The 15,978-nt window shown below is 41.2% G+C and overlaps 1 pseudogene; it reads right to left on the minus strand.

Annotated features, from left to right (window-relative positions):
* Nucleotides 1-1,222: 1,222 nt before the first annotated feature.
* LOC139408922 (ornithine decarboxylase antizyme 2-like) lies at nucleotides 1,223-12,889 on the minus strand (annotated as a pseudogene).
* Between the last annotated feature and the right edge of the window lie 3,089 nt (nucleotides 12,890-15,978).

A 15,978-nucleotide genomic window follows, 5' to 3' on the forward strand; every position in this document is an offset into this window, starting at 1 on the left:
AAATGGTCCCGAACGCTGAGCTGAGTATACAGGATGGAACGTTAGACTTTCTGTGCCACTGACTGCAACGTAATGATTCCACTTTTAAAACCCATACAGATAAACCCATGGAGAAGGTGGTCACAGAATGAATTAGGGTAGAATAGAGACAGGCTTTCTTGAGTAGAGGATTTCACTTCTGGATTCTGCAGGTGATATGGCATACATACAAAGAACATGAGATGTCGTGGCTCTGCAACGTTTACATTTTAATGATCAGAGATAAACCCATTGAGAAGGTAGTCACTGTCTGACTAAGTTTGTCTTTGTAAAGGGACTAGGGAGAGAGGATTATTTCACCCTTGGATTCTGCAGGTGAAACTAAAGCAGCCAGGTAATCTTGACTGAGGATTTCTCACCTTGATTGTGCAGGTAAAACGCCATACATTCAAAATGGTGCAGGTGATAACGAGGAACATTGTTATTGACCTTGTGATGAGCTGCCCCCTAGTGGAGTAACATATTACACTTTTCAAGTCTCCAATGGTACACTATTTCGCTTACTGCACAAACATTACTAGGGCTGTAATTCTGATTCTCTACCCTTCTCCTGAAGTGTGCACTAGTATGCATTTAAAAGCATTGGACTAGCTGGCATTTCAACCACATTCTTCACACCAGTTCATTACTTTAAAATCCATGGGGGGGGGGGGGGGGGGGAGGAGGAGGATGTAGCCCTAGTGTGCAGACAAGGGCCTTTTCTCAATCTCTTGATTCTACACATCCTCAAAATGCATTGGAAGGCCCGAAGGGAGTGGACCTTGACCCTCTTCCTCCAAAGCAATTGATACAGCAAAGACTAATTGATTTAAGCCATGGAAACCATTTGAACAACTACAGCTGCGTTACACAGGGAGCCCAATTCTGATCTTTTGCCCAAGTATTGGCACAAGCTTGGATTTGTCAAAAACACCAATTTGTGGCACAAGATCAGAGTTGGCTGCCACTCCAAATATTTACACTATCAGATATGTTTGAACTGTCAAAATGTGTTATTGCAAAGAAATGCTGAACAGTAACTAGCATTCAACTTGTCAACTTCTGTAATAAGAACCACTGCCCCATAATCATGCAAATGTGTCACATCTAAATGTAAAGTGCATTAACAAAGAACAAGACTTTGCAGAATAGGGAGAAGGAAAAAAAATCCATAAGATTATGTATCGGAGACAAGGAGGCAATGCTATTTTTCTTACTTTTATTATCACAGGAGCACAATAGGTACCACTATGCAAGGTGAACATCGAACTTAAACTCCACGAAGAATCAAAAAGTTAAACGGAATGCTAGTCCAAAATAAAATCGAAACATCACAGCAATTTTATCCAAACAATGGTACAATCATTTTCAGACATACATGAAAGAAAAGCAAAAAGGATGTTTTTTGGGGTTGCTTTGAACCAATCAATCCATCATTTTACATGATATTTACTTCTCAAATTGAAGCACTCAAACCAGTTACACATAACAGCATTCACATGTGCTAAAGTTTAAAGGGCTATTATCCAGCAATGAAATACCAATATTGGAGCTTTTTGTTGTTGTTGCTTAACAGCAATGTTTACACACATTACAACATTTGTCAGAAGACTTGAGTGCTTTATTATCAAAATGTTTGTCACAAAGGTGGGGCGGAAATGTTTTTATAGCTTAGCCAATGAAATAAAAAGCTTATCGAATATAGCTAATGAAATAAAAGCATATATCTTAGCCAATCAAATTAAAAGCTGGAGTACCCAAGCGTAAACCTGATGCTGTTTTTTTTTTTTTTTTTACATTCAAGGGAAAAAAATCCTCCTTCCGCCTATCAACACAAGAATAAAACAAGACAATCGATTGATGATAATAGTTATGAGAATTGCAATATGCTCAAAGTCCGTAAAAACATGGTTCCCTCTTAAGTAATGAACAAAATACCAATGAAACCTAAATAAAGAACTTAAAGGGATGAAAGAGAGAGGAGAGAGAAATGTCAGCCAAGCTGTGAAACTGGGGGATACAATATCGAAACTAATCATCCACTTCCTTTGAACAAAAGCATGGAAGGCTGTAAGCACTTGGGTCACATAGGAGAGTGGGGTTTGGTGGAGCAGTGGGTAAGGGGTAAGCCTGGATCCCAAACTGAATTAATCCGTTTCACACAATTGTTTCACTTCACAATTGTGGTCATCACAGCATGGCCATCAGACTTCAGTCTGGCTGAACCATCTCTTCATTGAAACAGTTTGTGAAACAATAGTGAAAACAGCACAATTCAAGTTGGGATCCATGCTAGGCAGGGGGCTGTTCCAATAAGCAGGATCAATGTGTTACTTAATCAGCTAAATGTCTTAACTAAACATTTGGAAATGACTTCATCTTTCCTAGAATATAGAATTGAAATGGTATGACTGACTTAACCAATAAACCCGTGCTCGGGTTTAGCTTTCTGAATAAACCAGAAAATCTAAAGATGTGCCTATATCTGGCTGTTTATCAAAGTTAGCTGGCTAAATTGATGATTCTGTTTCCTGGAACACCCCACAGGGGTCAGAGCTAATCCTCATCGGAGGAGGAGTCCTTGTCGAAGTTGTAGGCCATGAAGAAAACGTCAGGTCGGAGTGGGACAAGGGCATGGCCCGGTTTCACTATCTCGAAGCCCAGAAAGCTGAATGTGCGCACAAGTTTAGCTGTGGGGACACACAAAGACACATATTAGAAGAAATACCATCAAGGACGACCTTCCATCATAAACAGTGAACTCTAAAAGTATTCGGACAGTGACACATTTTGTTATTTGGGATAGTCCTGATTTAATCGTGAATAATGATGAGTGAGAAAGTTAGATGCACAAATATCATACCCCCAAGACATACTTGACCTCTCATTATTTCAATAACAGGGGAGGTTGGCATTTTGGGAGGTAGGATGTTTATGTCTCCAATTTTCTCACTCCTCATTATTCACAATTCATTCAGGACTATCCGTAATCATGATAGCATCCACATTAATGCAGAAGTGTTTAGAAACATTCTATTCTTATTTACAATAAAAGTGACTCCAAAATGGCACAATAGTTTATTTATCATTCATTTCTTTGGGCATAAAATAATCTGAAACACAACCAAAACAAACAGCAAATGCCTCCAAGTTTGTCAGGTCACAAGCTTGATGTAATCACTGCGTGCAAGGAATATGGGACCAAATACTAAACGTTGACTACTTTAATACACATACAAGTGAATTTGCCCCAAAACTTTTGGTCTCCTAAAGGGGGGGGGGGATACCAAGTCAGTTGTACAACGGAATTCAACTGAAATGTGTCTTCCGCATTTAACCCAACCCCTCTGAATCAAGTGGATACCACGAAATTGGGGAGAAAAAGGGGTAAAATAAATTAAATAAAAAAACATGTTACTGTCCCAATACTTTGAGCTCACTGTGTGGATGCTTATCTATTGAGATCATAGGTTTGGTGGACACGCTTATCGTACCGCGATCATCTCTATTCTTGTAAAAGCAGACGAACACGCTGACAACTTCAAGATGTTCTTCCGCATACTCTAAAAGAGCCGCAAAACTGTAGAGAGAGAGAGGTAGGCAGGGCTAATTAGACAACATGAGATTATACACACACACTTTCACATTCAGAGCACAGGCACACACCTCTCCTTGCTGCCCTCGGGGAGCGGGTCCATCGGTATCTCCACATACAGAGCGTTCCCGCTCAGCACAGCGCCCCAGTGGATCACCTTGGAAACAGTGGGGCGGCTCTGGAAGCGGAGTATCCTGGGGCGACCGTTCCCCGCCGGCTCCTCTGTCACAGTCAACTTCCGGTCCTAGAGAACCAAAATGGGAAGGAGGGAGCGTTAATCAATCATTTCACTTGAAGAAGGGATCATTAATGAACCAACTCCCTGGGTGACTTCAGGATTGTGCTCACTAGGGCACACCAACAACATTTTTGCAATTGAAAAGTAATATCTATTTTAATTTCAAGCAGTACTTCACTTTATATGCAAATCCGGCTAACAGCTTCTAAAAGGGCTCGGTAGAGTTTTCGGCCAACCAAATAATTATAAATGAGTAACAGCATTTTCCATTCGCGCCGGTCCTCAGCTAATCAGCCGGTACCAGACTGATTTTCAGCTGGCTACCTTTTCCACTTCATACTAAATTAGGGTACTTTTCATTTAAAAGTTTCAATTGGCTAGCTTGTCGACCCCTCTCCCGCTAGAGTAGAATATGCGTATTGTTCAGCAACCTATCGATAGCGCCTGTCAGTCACAAAGCAAGCGATGACTGGGAAACTCACTTCTGCCGCCTGATCGCCGCCCAGTACAATGTGCAGGCGCTGTGGTTGGTTTCAGCCAAATTGATTTACATAGAGGAGGGAGAGAGAGCATGATGCTTGTGAATTTGCACGTCCCATGTAATGTTGTAACAATGAGTTGAAATCCACGATTTAGCCTAACTATTATTTTCTAGGAAATGTTTTTTATTTTGTGTTTCACATAGCCAGCCACACAGAGTCGTGGCGCATAGTATGCTATTTACTGTGCTATAATTGACAACTGAACAGCAAGTGTTGACTAGTTTATAAAAGGTGTCGAACTGCCTGAATAAAGTCGACCTCCTATACCCCTTTGCCATTCATAAATCATGCAACGTGATTATATATATCCATGGTATCGCATCGGGACAATTAAACCAAAGGATTTCCGAGCTTACCTTTCCTAGGACATTGAGGCTTGCCAGGCAGTGACGAAAGTGACCAACTCTCACCTCGCTAGTCAGCGTATCCTACCGAATATTGACCTTAATAGGGAAGCAACTAAATGTATTGAATTTGCTTAAGTTTATCATGATGGAAACAGAACATTTTTCAGCCAACTTTCCAAATGTTGACTAAACAAAATATGCTATAGACAAGGTGGGATCTTCTTGTGTCTGAGAAATGTTGGTGGAAACACTGCGTAAATACTTTTTTACAATAACCACCATATCGAAGTAAACTTCGAGTCACATGATGACATGTGTGGTCCTCCCACTACGACTCGTTGGGAAAGCATGCAGTTTATTAGGGTACAGATGAAACAAGTTACGACCGTCACAGGGTGGTGAAAGTGGAGGCGATGAGCTTGATGCTCCTTTCAAATAAAGATTGATGGGTCTTATTCAGTTGACATGATCATTGATGCTTGTTTGACAAATAAAACTGATCTCGCTCTTTTGTCCATAATAATTTAATGTAGGCTATACCCGCACAGAATCGGCAAGGCTGTTGGCTAAAGCGCAAATGCCATTACCAGAGAGGGCACACTCGCTATATAAAATGTTTTGTTTATATTATTTATATCCCAGGACAAATTAGCCGGCAACTTCAAGATAGCTAGCTAAATGTCCATGAATGTTTCATGTGTTTCGACCTGTGCCCAAATTAATATTAGTTGGGTCAGAGTGCGCTTCGATATTTCAACCTGCGAGCCCTGATCGAGTCTGGTGCAGATGGACAAAAATCAACACGCGCGTAATGGCGCGTGTAGTCAGCATGTTAGAAAAATATTTATCCAGCTCGACTGCGTCACAGCACAGACATGGCAAAGCAATTGCTGAATGTCTCAAGCAAGGGTGATCTAAATTACATATGTTTCATAGGTCTATGATTTAAAAAAATAGACCTAAAATAAGTAATTGCGTGGAAGTCAAACATTTGTTTTATGTCGGAGGCAGACATATTGCATACGCTCAGAACGTCAAAAATGGACCCCTTTACATAGTCCTTATCCCCTTGTCTATAGGAGGGATGCATGCTGTTTAAATGGCCCAAATGTTGATTTTGACATTCACAAATCTAAAGTAATAAAGGTGAAATATTGTGTGTAGATGTTCCTAAAACAAATTATAACTACAGTACCAGTCAAAGGTTGGGACACACCTACTAATTTAGCTGTGTTGTGACAAGGTAGGGGTGGTATACAGAAGATAGCCTTATTTGGTAAAAGACCAAGTCCATATTATGGCAAGAACAGCTCAAATAAGCAAAGAGAAACGTCAGTCCATCATTGCTTTAAGACATGAAGGTCAGTCAATCTGGAAAGTTTCAAGAATTTTTCAAGTTTCTTCAAGTGCCGTCGCAATTCATTGGAGTTACCAGCATCAGGAATTGCAGCCCAAGACATCTCAACATCAACTGTTCAGAGGACACTGCGTGAATCAGGCCTTTGTGGTCGAATTGCTGCAAAGAAACCACTTCTAAAGCACACCAATAAGAAGAGACTTGCTTGGGCCAAGAAACACGAACAATGGAAATTACACCAGGTCTGATGAGGTCTCATCCTTTGGTCTGATGAATCCAAATTTTTGGTTCCAACCGCCGTGTCTTTGTGAGACGCAGAGTAGGTGAACGGATTATCTCCGCATGTGTGGTTCCCACCGGGAAGCAAGGAGGTGTGATAGTGCTTTGGTGGTGCCAAGGTATGTGATTTATTTAAAATTCAAGGCACACTTAACCAGCATGGCTATCACAGCATTCTGCAGCGATACGCCATCCCACCTGGTTTGCACTTAGTGGGGCTATCATTTGATTTCAACAAACACACCCAACACACCTCCAGGCTGTGTAAGGGCTATTTGACCAAGAAGGAGAGTGATGGAGTGCTGCGTCAGATGACCTGGCCTCCACCATCACCCGACCTCAACCCAACTGAGATGGTTTGGGATGAGTTGAACCATAGAGTGAAGGAAAAGCAGCCAACAAGTGTTCAGCATATGTGGGACCTCCTTCAAGACTGTTGGAAAAGCATTGCAGGTGAAGCTGGTTGAGAGAATGCCAAGAGTGTACAAAGCTGTCATCAAAGAAAAGTGTGGCTACTTTGAAGAAACATAAAATACATTTTGATTTGTTTAACACTTTTTTGGTTAGTTTCATAGTTTTGATGTCTTCGCTATTATTCTACAAGAAAATATAAAGAAAAGCCCTGGAATGAGTAGGTGTGTCGAAACCTTTGACTGGTGCTGTATATAAGGACACATTATGAAGTTTTTTATTAAACTTTTTGTTTTATCACATATTTGTATATGTTTTATTATACTTTCGTGAACTAGATCATATGTGTACTTTATTGTTGAAAAGTGTTGATTTTTCTCAGACATAAATAAGCAATTCAAGGTGAAAGCCAAAGGTCTAGTTTTCTAGGGGGGGAAACACACTTCATGAATAAGATACTGCCCTCTTGCTAGATTGATGACTAAAGCCATAGTTAAAACCTTGCAAGACGCCTGTCAGCTCGACTGGTTAAAGGTGAAATACGCAGAAAACACAAAAATTCTAATAGTTTTCCTAATTTCAGTTTGTGTGACCAAACAAGCTATGTAGAGAACCATTGTAACATCTTAACCGCTGTGAAATACAGTATATATACAAAAGTATGTGGACACCCCTACAAATTGGTGGATTCAGCTATTTCAGCCACACCCATTACTGACAGGTGTATATAAATCGAGCACACAGCCATGCAATCTCCATAAGCAACATTGGCAGTAAAATGGCCTTATCAAAGAGCTCAGTGACTTTTAAAAAGTGGCACGGTCATAAGATGCCACCTTTCCAACAAGTCAGTTTGTCAAATTTCTGTCCTGCTAGAGCAGCCCCGGTCAACTGTAAGTGCTGTGATTGTGAAGTGGAAACGTATAGGAGCAACAACGGCTCAGCCGCGAAGTGGTAGGCCACACAAGCTTACTGTCCTCGGTTGCAACACTCACTACAGAGTTCCAAACTGCCTCTGGAAGCAACGTCAGCACAATAACTGTTTGTCAGGAGCTTCATGAAATGGGTTTCCATGGACGAGCAGCCGCACACAAGCCTAAGATCACAATGCGCAATGCCAAACGCCGGCTGGAGTGATGTAAACCTCGCCGCCATTGGACTCTGGAGCAGTGGAAACGTGTTCTCTGTAGTGATGAAACACGCTTCACCGTCTGGCAGTCCGATAGACTAATCTAGGTTTGGCAGATGGAGATGCTACCTGCCCCAATGCATAGTGCCAACTGTAAAGTTTGATGGAGGAGGAATAATGGTCTGGGACTGTTTTTCAAGGTTTGGGCTAAGCCCCTTAGTTCCAGTGAAGGGAAATCTTAACGCTACTGCATACAATGACATTCTAGACTATTCTGTGCTTCCAACTTTGTGGCAAAAGTTTGGGGACAGCCCTTTCCTGTTTCAGCATCAAAATGCCCCAGCGCACAAAGTGAGGTCCATACAGAAATGGTTTGTCGAGATCGGTGTGGAAGAACTTGACTGGCCTGCACAGAGCCCTCAACTTAATTAACCCCATCAAACACCTTTGAGATGAATTGGAACGCCGACTGCGAGCCAGGCCTAATTGCCCAAAATCAGTGCCCGACCTCACTAATGCTCTTGTAGCTGAATGGAAGCAAGTCCCTGCAGCAATGTTCAAACATCTAGTTGAAAGCATTCCCAGAAGAATGGAGGCTGTTATAGCAGCAAGGGGGGGACCAACTCCATATTTTGGAATGAGATGTTCGACGAGCAGGAGTCCACATATACTTTTGGTCACGTAGTGTCTTTTCAATAACCAAAAATATTGTATTTTGGCTGTTTGAAGCTGGTGTACAAAACCGAATGTAAAAGACAATCCAAACTTAACAAGAATCATAGAAATAGCGCACATAGAACATATCTACCGCTTCTTAGACTTGCTTTCAATGAGAATGACATATCTATAAGTCACATTTCTATGTGCATTTGGTAAGGACGCACATATGCAGCTTTAAATGGTAAGATCTTAAATATATTTTTGCAGTATGCAATGAGTGCGTGTCATGTCCTGATGTGTCAGAGGAGTATGCATAATATGAAAGATTATATTATGGTTGCATTTGCATGAGCGTTGTTAAATGTGTGTATGTACTCACAGAGTAGAGCGGCCGAGCTGAAGGAGTGTGATCCCGTTGACCATTCCCTCGCCCACCTGGGATCTTCAGGGGTGGGAGAGGGGCATCAGGAGCACCACAGAGGCCCCGGACCGCGGGTACTACAACAGTGTAGGGACAGGCTGGACAGGGAGACACACATATTAATCTTTAATTGTTGTTTTTAAGCTTTTGATTGCAATAGGACTCTTAAATCTTGTGTTCCCCAGTGTATTTTAATTATTTGGTGCAATACAGGCCCACGTATCAAGTGCAAGTAAAATTGGTAACCAAAATACTGATTGTGTGATTTAATTCACCCTCAAAGCGCATTATAGTTGGAACTGTTGTCCATGTAGGCAGTGGCGTGTATTCATGGATGCCAAGTGAAGCCCGGCTTCCCCAAAAAATGTACCAAGAAAAAAAACCATACAATTGTCTCTTTCGTATCTCTGTTTCATAAATGTTCCTTCAATTCACAGGAAGCTTAATGTATCTCACCAGAGAAAGCATCAGAGTGAGCAAAATAGAGCCCCTCTGTCTCTGTAAGCCATCTATCTGATGCTGTCTGGTCAAAAAGAGTATGACATTGCCGCCACCTGTAGCATTGAATGCAATGGAAACCAGTGAGCATTTGGCCTCCCTTGATAAAAAAAAAGAAGTACAAAATAGACAATCGGTGTTGAGCTAAACTGTGTGCACTCAACTGTGAATGGTCCTGGCGCACCAAAAAAATAAAGTGTCAAGGATAGACAGTTTGGATTTGGCTTCACTCCAATCACATCTACAGCAAATCGTCATCGAGAGGAGATTTTTGTAAAAATTGTTTCATCGTTGTCCTCTGGTGTCTAGCTAGCTAGTTAAAATTGGCCCTTTCCTAAATTAGCCATGGATGGAGATCGTGATTTGGTTTTACTTCATTCTCTGTACTGACCAATGATTATAACAGCGATTTTGCTCCAAACATAAACTCATACATTGTGCTCCTGGCCTGAGGGAATGTAAATTCAATATGCGCTCGATGTAGTAGGCTAATGCTAGCTCGCCTGGCACATTTATGCCCTTGAAAGGAAGTTAAGCTAGCAAACAACCATTTTAGCCAGGTATCCTAGGACAACAAAAAATAAAAGCATGTGCTGTATAACTGAGTCATAGACATTTCGTCAACATGAAAAGGCAGAGGATGGCATTGGTGTTTCCATACAAGTAGGGTGAGTCAATATGTTTTTTCTTTTTGCACAAATACACAGAAATCAGAACCACAGACATCCACATCATATTTGGCTTACGTTGATTGGACCAAATTGTTTTAGGCATTTTTTAGTTGTCACTGTACTAAGCATAAGTGATTTGATGATGAAGTTGAAATGGAGCTGGAATAGTCGAGGCAGCTCCAGTTCTCTTTGCGACTTGCGGTAACTCTGTGGTTCTAAATCGATAGTTGTTTAATAGTCCGAAAATGTAGGTCACGTAACTGTTTGTTACATGCAATATGCTTTGTGGACTGTACCAAACAGAGGTTGCTCTCCGGTTTTGTGATGAAACAAAAGGTGTGGTTTCATTTACTGGGTCTTTTATTGTCTCGGCCTTAGGCCTATATATCACGGTCACAAATAGTATTGGTCACATACACATATTTAGCAGTTATTGTGGGTGTAGCGAAATGCTTTATCACAACACATAGGATGTAATATGGCTTTAATTGTTTTCTCTGGGTTGATTTGACCCACACACCACTACTGCATTTAGGCTGTGTGAGTTCACCACCTCCCTTTATAATTGTGATACTCATCGAAAGGCGAGGTCGGTACAGGTGCATCAAAGCTGGGACCAAGAGACTGAAAAATAGCTTCTATTAAATAGCCATCATTGCCGGCGTCCACCTGGTTATGCAACCCTGCACCTTAAGAGACTGCTGCCCTATATACATAGACTTGGAATCACTTGTTAACTTCAATAATGTTTACATACTGCTTTACTCATCTTATATATACTGTATTCTATTCTACTGTATTTTAGTCGGTGCCACTCCGACATTGCTCAATCTATTATTTATATATTGTTAGAAACTACTGCACTGTTGGAGCTCGGGAACACAATCATTTTGCTAAACCAGCAATATCAGCTAAATATGTGTATGTGACCAATACAATTTGATATGGCTTCAGTGTGACATATTTTGCCCTATAACCTAAACAAATTGTATTATTCCAAGGCAAAACTACATCACGAATAAACATAATCCACCATGTATGTGATGGATAGCATTAAATGGCACACGGCAGGTTGCCTAACGCCCTTCGAAGGGGACATCTGGAGGCTGCCTTGCATCAGGAGGGCACTAGGATGGGTCATTCGCGAACGAACGACTCTTTTTGAACAGGTCTTTTTTGGTGAACGTATCGGTGAAAGAGCCATTCATTTGGCTCCCTGACTGCAACTACTGCCGTTTGATCTAAAAAAAAAAGATAAATTACAGATAAATTACAAAATAATTAGCTAAAAAGAGGGTGAACCCTCACCGCCTAAACAATAAATAGTGGGGAGAGCGTGTCAATCTGGTCCTCGCAAGGGAACATTTTATTTGAACGCGCATTTCACGATCTGATAGCTTTTACCTTTTGGGCTATACGTTGGATATCTGTACTTTTTCCAGGGTTCTAGCTAGGACAATTTTCAAGCATTTTGAACAAAGAGCCGTTTGGGAACCGGTTCACCGAAAATACTCGGAATGCACCACGATGGGGAAAACGTGCACGACGAGGAAAAACGTGCCCAATCTAAACTGCGTATCTGCCCGATGACAAATTAACTTGGTCAAAAAACTGCCAATGATCGCTAAAAGTCAAACGTATAAATAGCATATACTACATGTAATAATGAATTAATCCCACGTAGATATGCACCATTATTTAATTTATTCATAGGGGTTGGCTGATTAATTCAACAATACTTTGACAATATGACTCCAATAATGTTTTGGGTGCATAATTTTGAGGGACGAATAGTATAATGGTATAACGTTACAATGTAACCGTAAGAGTTTGTGACGTGAAAAATGGAGGAATGACGTTGCGTCACTTGGGCCTTTTGATTAATAATAAATTGTGTTTAGAGAAAAGGTTACAATGAACGTGGATTCCGCGTGTTTCTTCCGTTTCAAGTTGCTCACCCATGAAACAAGCCATTCTAATGACCGTTTCATTTCGGGGCCTTTTAACTCGTTGACCTGCGAGTCAACGGTAGCTAGCTACCTGACGATGCTATGCTTTCAGGTGGCAAGCTAGTTACACAGCTAACGTTAACTCATCTCATCTAGCTAAACTACAAAACGACGTCATTGGCAACCATTGAAACAAATGGAAATAAAATGGTTGAGGTGTTCCGTTTAAAAAATAAATAAAAAACGTGGTGATGGATATAGCTAGGCTTCCTAGAGAACCTTGATAATGTAGCTAGGTTTTAGCCTGGGGCTAGCTAGCTTAGAATAAGCTAATGGAGAGGACTAACCTTAAACAATAACGTTCTAATTCTTCACTCCAAATTAAATGTAGGATATGTTTCATAGATTACTTATCTAGCTAACCAGTTGTGGACAAATATAAATATTTTACGTCATAAGAAATTAAATCCCAGTTTATATTAGTGGCTACTTCCTCGTCACTGAAAAAAAGCACCATCCCCCACTTCACTTCGCTATTTTCTCCCGTCTTCACTTACTTGCCAATCATGTCACAAATATTAACGTTACTACTTAAATCCGCCATTGTAGTACAGAACTGTGGTTTTCCTTCTTTCTCGCGAGCAAAGCAATGACTGTTTAAGATCCGCTGGAGGTTGGATTTTACCATCCGGCCTCGGAGAGAGACACGACTGGCTTCTGACAGCTCGCTGCAATGGTCGGCTGAGGAATAGAGCTTGATCACTTCTGAACTCCAGCTATGAGCTACGTAGGGGAAACAAGCGATACGTAGCTAGTTAGAGGTGAAGTTAGCTACATGGGGGCGTCTTCCGTGCAAGTGGAAAAATACCACGGCAAGTAAACTAACAAAGACAGACAGCAGGGTTGATGTTTGTCATCAAGGTGAGACGAGTTGAATGTGCAGTCTCCATGCAACATTATAATTAGCCTTTCAGTTACATTTCATTTGTTTGAAAGGTACAGCATTATTGATGGCTTGAACACAGTGGGTGAATAGGTGAATTATAACCTGGCTTTATTCATATTATTGTCAATTTAATGTAATACAGTAGCTACATATTTGTATAGGTTTGCATATTGTCCCTTTAGCCTCCCCTGCAGTATAAAATACTACTTTGCCATAACAAACTAGACATTTTGGCGAAAAACATAATCTCTGTGAACCCAACAGTGGACTGGAGAGACTGCATACCTATGTTCTCACTGAGCAGGTTAATCTCCTTGGGATGAGGATATAGCCTTGGATTGTTTATCTGGCTCTAAAAGGTGTCAATGTCAGTACGTTTGGTGGATAAGCTTTGAGGAGTAGCTATTTATCTTGGATGCTATTACCAGAGGCAAAGCAAGAATACGTCCCAAATGGCACCCTATTCCCTGGGTGTCATTTGGAACGTAACCCAAGACAAGTCAGTGCTTAAATTGACCTCAGTGACTTTTTTTTACCTTGGAGTAAAACATAACATTCATACATAACTCTGTTGAAAGGCTGACAAAGCAACTGGCCTATACCCATTGCCTCATCCAATCTGGCCACTGCCATTATGATGTGTACTTACCAGTAGTCTTATATTGGTATGTGAAGCCTATGGAGAGAATTGCAGCAACATTCATGCTTTAGGTTGATTAATTTCCTTTCATGTCTTTAGCCAGCCCCAAATCAAAATGCCAGACTATGCTTATCATATTAACCATGGCATGAACTGGTTACTGTCCCAAATGGCACCCTATTTCCTATATAGTGCAGTACTTTTGACCAGAGCCCTATGGACAGGGTGCAATGCCTAAAGTATTTCAGTTCATAATAGCCAACTTGTTGTGATGTTGAGCGGTCTGCTGCTTGCTCCAAGTAAGGGTAGCTGCAGCCCAATATGGTGACCGGAGTATGGGTGAGTGGGTGTGTCGAAAGTAGTGGGTGTATGGAATGCGAATCAGCTAATTGGGCAGATTTGTTGCCACTCAAGACTGTTTGGCGTGGCTGACTAACTAATATTGATAACCGTCTAGATGTCACCTTGATACATACAGTACCAGTCAAAACATTGGACACACCTACTCATTCAAGTAGAAGACCACTGTGTTCATCAAAACTATGAAATAACACAAATTGAATCATGTAGTAACCAAAAAAGTGTTTAACAAATCAAAATATATTTTAGATTATTCAAAGTAGCCACCCTTTGCCTTGATGACAGCTTTGCACACTCTTGGCATTCTCTCAACCAGCTTCACGTGGAATGCTTTTCCAACCGTCTTGAAGGAGTTCTTATTCTAAAATGGATTAAAATAATTCCTCATCAATCTACACACTATACCCCATAATGACAAAGCGAAAACAGGTTTTTAGAAATGTTTACTAATTTATTAAAAATAAAAACTGAAAAACCTTATCAGGTGCATCCTGTTTCCATTGATCATTCTTGAGATGTTTCTACAACTTGATTGGAGTGAACCTGTGGTAAATTCAATTGATTGGACATGATTTGGAATTGCACACACCTGTCAATAAAAGGTCCCACAGTTGACAGTGCATGTCAGAGCAAAAACCAAGTCATCAGGTCGAATGAATTGTCAGTAGAGCGCCGACACGATTGTATCGAGGCACAAACCTGGCGAAGGGTACCAAAAAATGTCTGTATAATTGAAGGTCCCCAAGAACACAGTGGCCCCCATTCTTAAATGGAAGAAGTTTGGAACGTACAAGACTCTTCCTAGAGCCAGACTCCCGTCCAAACTGAGCAATCGGGGGATAAGGGCCTTGGTCAGGGAGGTAACCAAGAACCTGATGGTCACTCTGACAGAGCTCCAGAGTTCCTCTGTGGAGATGGGAGAACCTTCCAGAAGGACAACCATCTCTGCAGCACTCCATCAATCAGGCCTTTTATGGTAGAGTGGCCAGACAGAAGCCACTCTTCAATAAAAGGCACATTTATTTTATTTATTTATTTTATTTTACCTTTATTTAACCAGGTAGGCAAGTTGAGAACAAGTTCTCATTTGCAATTGCGACCTGGCCAAGATAAAGCAAAGCAGTTCGACAGATACAACGACACAGAGTTACACATGGAGTAAAACAAACATACAGTCAATAATACAGTATAAACAAGTCTATATACAATGTGAGCAAATGAGGTGAGAAGGGAGGTAAAGGCAAAAAAGGCCATGGTGGCAAGGTAAATACAATATAGCAAGTAAAACACTGGAATGGTAGTTTTGCAATGGAAGAATGTGCAAAGTAGAAATACAAATAATGGGGTGCAAAGGAGCAAAATAAATAAATAAATTAAATACAGTTGGGAAAGAGGTAGTTGTTTGGGCTAAATTATAGGTGGGCTATGTACAGGTGCAGTAATCTGTGAGCTGCTCTGACAGTTGGTGCTTAAAGCTAGTGAGGGAGATAAGTGTTTCCAGTTTCAGAGATTTTTGTAGTTCGTTCCAGTCATTGGCAGCAGAGAACTGGAAAGAGAGGCGGCCAAAGAAAGAATTGGTTTTGGGGGTGACTAGAGATATACCTGCTGGAGCGTGTGCTACAGGTGGGAGATGCTATGGTGACCAGCGAGCTGAGATAAGGGGGGACTTTACCTAGCAGGGTCTTTTAGATGACATGGAGCCAGTGGGTTTGGCGACGAGTATGAAGCGAGGGCCAGCCAACGAGAGTATACAGGTCGCAATGGTGGGTAGTATATGGGGCTTTGGTGACAAAACGGATTGCACTGTGATAGACTGCATCCAATTTGTTGAGTAGGGTATTGGAGGCTATTTTGTAAATGACATCGCCAAAGTCGAGGATTGGTAGGATGGTCAGTTTTACAAGGGTATGTTTGGCA

The sequence above is a fragment of the Oncorhynchus clarkii genome, chromosome 5 (assembly GCF_045791955.1).
Source record: "Oncorhynchus clarkii lewisi isolate Uvic-CL-2024 chromosome 5, UVic_Ocla_1.0, whole genome shotgun sequence".
Taxonomy (NCBI): Eukaryota; Metazoa; Chordata; class Actinopteri; order Salmoniformes; family Salmonidae; genus Oncorhynchus; species Oncorhynchus clarkii.